Raw genomic sequence first — 5,000 nt, forward strand, 5'->3', positions numbered from 1 at the left:
AGGGAATCCTCTTCTGTCATCCAAAAGTAACGTCAGCGTATCTGCAAATGTAACCCAGAATTTCCGAGAATTGAGGGGACTTGAAAAGGGCGGAAGTGCATAACAGAGATCCAGGGAAAAGAATCATTAGTTCCAGTCCTTTTCGTGCAATTCTGCCCTGTAGAGCCGGTATTTTGTAGAGCGGCTCCGTTGGGTAATCCTGCGAGGGCTGTCTTTCTGCAAAGCATGAAGATTCTTTAACGCCGGAAATTAAAAAATCCGAGAAGGATGAAGCAAACTTTACAAACACACCACAAGAAACTTAATGTCTTGTTAGAGGCTTTGCGTGATCCCTCCTGGCGTGACAATGTAAATCGAGATTTATATCGAGGCTGCTTTCTTTGGAAAATTACGTCATCCACTCGTATTTATTGCGTGGCATGCCACAGGCATCATTGCCTTTTGTGTAGGTCATCTAAATTAATGCTTTACGCAACATTGTTGTTCTCAGCTGGTTTCCTACTGCGACTTGTGGGAGTTCTTATGGTTGCCCACCCTTGTCTGGGTTGATGCTCGGCCGGGTTGTTTATTGGCCGGTCATAAGGTTTAGACCGCAGTGATCTGAAATTCGAGACTTGCTCGAGTAAACTGGTCCTTGGGTAGCTTTCTGCATTTGTTGTCCCCTCATTTTACATCAGACATTTCCTTTTAAAGGTGTTTCGATAAATCATCGCCCAACAACTTGGTTTTTTTTTTTCGGTGAGGCTCCAGCACTTGGCCAAGTAGCCCGACTTCTGGCTGTTATACACAATTGTGGTCTCATGCACACAGAAGCTCTTCAAGCTAATCCTGCCAAGCCGACCACATACTGGAAAGGTCAGACCACAACACCGGGAACTCCGTGCCCTACTCTCTTCGAATATTGTGTGGATCTTTAACGTCCCCCAGAGTTAATGACCAAGGGCTGTGAAACGGAACTTCCGGCTTATCGTCCTTATCCGAGATGACTTGAAAGTCTAACCATTTGCAGATGTAGTTACAAAGGCAGCACCTTCTCCTCAGTTAGGGACCGGTCATTATTTAGCGGGGGGGGGGGAGGGCTACTATGTTTGGGGGGAGGGCCACAATTTTTTTAGCCTCACTTCGGGGAGGGCCTTTTTTTTCAAAATGCCCTTGAGGGAAGGGCTACCATTTTTTAGCTCAAGTATTTACCTCAAGTCTTCAAACTCAGAATTCTCTTTATTTCAGCCAACTGTATCTGTTTTAATATGTAATTACACATGTAAACATGGAGCACTGTTTTACAAAAAGTCTCTATAAAGCATATCTGTTTCCTAAAACACATAACAACTGAATTTTATTACTAGTGTAAAGTTCTTACAATTTTAAAACAGAACATGAGAGAAAGTCATCAGTAAACAGCACTGATAGAAACATTTAAACATGTACACTGTCACCAAAAGATAACGACGTTGTTGTCAGTTTTTTCGGAGCATTTTCTTGCCTATTAAACATTTTGATATCAAAGGCGGTTTAAAAACAAAGGATACAGTCAGGCTAAAGCCTGAAGAAAAGAAAAGAAAACCAAGCAAAAGGAACCAGGAAAAACGCAAATATTCGAAATTTAGTCTGAAAGATGATCGAGGTATGGCATGGACTCTGAGGAGTTATTCCAATATGGACCATAATCTTCAATATCTGACGAAGATGCCTCTCCTGGTTTGTGCAGTACAGAAACGCTGCAGACATCATCATCACTTTCGTCTTGTTCCTCACTCCAGGCAACATCATCATCATCTTCATCATCCTTGTTCTTATCGTCGACGTGGGAGGAATTAGTTGCTTCACCTCTTTCCTTGCCTAGTAAGCCTGCGAGGTAGTCCTTCGCGTCACTGCTTAGCTGAGATGTGACATTTTGGGATACCAATAATTCGGCCCATTTCTTTTCTCTTTGTTTTAAATTTAAGACGATCTCTTTTTGTATGTCACCCTTTTCGCAAAGAGAGTCCTTATCTAAGCCAGGGGCGATCTTTTGCAAAACCGCTGACGTCCTCTGAGAGGTACGAACAGCCTTACGTTTTGCAGCGCGGTGTTTATTCTGTTTTTTCGAACGAGATTTCCTCTTTAAGGGTGCATAATCAACCTGAAAGATATTTGAAGCTTTTTCTCCGAGCTCAGTGAGCTTGGATTTAGTCTTAGCTAGCTTGGTCTTAAATGACATCCTCGTTGAACCTGTGGGACGTTCTTCGGCCAGTTTTAATTTTTCCATTGGAGAGAACTGCTGATTCTAGATCTATCTTAACTTTTTCCTCAATTTGTTGCAAAGATTTTTCCGCCTCTTCGATTCGATTTAAGTTCATTTTGATAACGGTGTTATCGTGAGGTTTTAATGTGTGGTTCTTCCTCAGTAAGTAACCTGCAGTGGATGGGTTCTTTGCATTATCCATTTGTTGGATTCTTGGTGGACCGTGTACTGGCGCCTTGCTTCCTTTTAAAAGGATTACTCAGCGACCCGAGTGCCGTTCACGAATTTAGTAAAAAATATGTCGTAGAATAAGATCTCGTCAGAAAATATGTCTGCCACCTTGAAAATCTGCAGCTCAAGAAAGTAAAACGGGATGAATCAAGGAAAAGGCTTCAGAGAGAGGAAAGGAACAAGACGTACGATGACTTGGATTGGGTGTCAATTTATAGAGAAGGGCAACTCAGGAAGTTGAAAGTCTGCTTCCTTGATCTCTACCTCGACAAACATCACATTAGATGTTCAAGGGCCACACTTAAACGTGACAAAATAGATATTGTTGCTGCCCACATTGCGGGATCTTTAGTTAACGGCGCAGATATGCTAAACGACGAGGAAGACGATGTCGAGGATGAAGAATCAGATGACGAATATGAAAATGATGTTGTACTGGAGAAAATTGGCGAAGAAAGTGATCAGGAAGAAGCAACAGATACCGGCGAGAAAAGTGATACAGATCAAGATTACGACGAGAGTGACAACGAAAGCGACGCTGGCAATGATTATGAGGACGTTGGCAATGGTTATGAGGACGATGAAGACAGTGATAAGGACGATTATGACGACAATGATGTCGGCGACAATGACGGTCTACAAATCAGTGACATCTTGTGTACTACCAAATCTGGTAGAACGTGCAGGACATGGAAAGCAAGATATCTCTATTATTGATTAAAGTTTGACGTGCAAAAAGAAACATAGAATGTTATTTGTTAACAAACGTTCGACTATTTTGTCCTGGGGGAGGGTCACAAGTTTATTAATGGACTAAGGGGAGGGTCGGAGGTTTTAAAACTCTCAGAAGGGAGGGCCACAACTTCTTGGCCGACTCTTTTCCTCATCCTAGTTGCCCCCCCCCCCCCCCCCCCCCCCCTGCTAAATAATGACCGGTCCCTTATTTTAAGACCTGAGTGTTGGTCGGATAGGATAGGATAGGATAGGATAACTTTATTTAGACACGGTAAACTCATCAGTCGCAACTATAAAAACCTAATTAATTACCAGAATTATTACAAATTATACAACGACTACAGCTACATTATTCAAAATTGTTCTAAGTAATCAATAAATATAACTATAATATTAAATGACAAAATAAAAACCTGCTTTACATGAGTGCCGTGTATAGAATTGTAGATTAACTTGATGAAAAGAAACGCTCGCAGCCAGCCCGGAACGCTCTAAGGGAGTCAGCCTGCCTCAATTCGATTGGTAAATTATTCCAAAGAACTGCTCCAGTGTAGCTGAAGCTATTTTTCATATAGTTTGTGTGTGGCTGTGGGATAGCTAGTTTGCCCTCTGTGTCCCTTAAGGAGTAACTGGAGACGCTACTACGGTCAACAAAGTTAGAACTAAGGTAATCGGGAGTAAGACCATTAAGCGACTTATAAACCATCACAGCCTTATGGATTGTTCGTTGAGAATCAAGTTTTATCCATCCAAGTTTTTGGATAAGGTTATCAGCGTTGGCATCATAGTTCGAGTAAGTGAGTATACGCGCAGCGCGATTTTGAAGTTTTGTAAGTTTACTGGCTAGGGTTTTGCCGCAACATCCCCAGACAGAATCGCAGTAATCAAAGTGAGGCTGTACTAAAGACATGAAGATTGATCGGAGAGTCTCATGTGGAACGAAAGACCTCACTCTCTTCAACGCTCCAATACCAGACGCGATTTTCTTACATAAAGTCTCAACATGAACATTCCAAGATAAAGTCTCATCAATATGAACACCTAGAGATTTCGTAGAGGTAACTTGAGTTATAGGTGCACCGTCAATAATAAGTGACGGAGGGTTGTGAAACGTGCTTAGCCTTTGCCTCGATCCGATCAACATAAACTCAGTTTTAGATGCGTTAAGAGTAAGCTTGTTAGCAGTTAGCCATTTTTCAACTCTAGCAAGATCCTCATTTAAAACAGTGTTAATACTTTGGGTGTTATTACTAGCAAAAGTTATGTGTGTGTCGTCAGCATACATTCGAGGTTCAGAATTTAATAGACAGTAAGGTAAGTCGTTAATATATATATTAGAAAAAGGAGTGGACCCAGAATTGTACCTTGAGGTATACCACAAGTAAGGAAATGGTCCCCAGAGAGAGAACCATTTATAAAACATCGTTGCTTGCGGCAGTCCAAGTATGATCTAAACCAATTGTATGAAGTGCCACTGACACCATATTTCGCAAGTTTAGACAAAAGAATATCGTGATCGACGGTGACAAAGGCTTTCTTTAAATCCGAGAAAACGACTGCGTTTACATTACCCTGGTCAATGTTGTAAGCCCAGCTATCGGTAGCTTCAAGTAAGGCAGTGACAGTGGAATGAAGAGGTCGAAATCCCGATTGGTGTCTTGAAATGAGTTTGTGTATAGTAAGGTAATTATAGAGTTGATCATAAATAATTCTCTCAAAGACTTTGAGTTGCGAAGTAATCCAAGGTGATTTGCAAGGGCGAACACGTTTATTACGCAAGGGGGCATGCTTGTCAACACAACGAAGGAAC

General features: G+C 41.7%; 1 protein-coding gene across 1 annotated transcript in view; it reads right to left on the reverse strand.

The window, feature by feature from the left end:
* The window catches only part of LOC137993706 (uncharacterized), a 16,271-nt gene extending 16,171 nt beyond the window's left edge, over nucleotides 1-100 (reverse strand). The window contains exon 1 of the mRNA XM_068839684.1: nucleotides 1-100. This exon is cut by the window's left edge and continues 33 nt beyond it. The gene's annotated coding sequence lies outside the window, so the exon portion shown is untranslated.
* Between the last annotated feature and the right edge of the window lie 4,900 nt (nucleotides 101-5,000).

Source organism: Montipora foliosa, chromosome 2 (assembly GCF_036669935.1).
Source record: "Montipora foliosa isolate CH-2021 chromosome 2, ASM3666993v2, whole genome shotgun sequence".
Lineage (NCBI taxonomy): Eukaryota > Metazoa > Cnidaria > Anthozoa > Scleractinia > Acroporidae > Montipora > Montipora foliosa.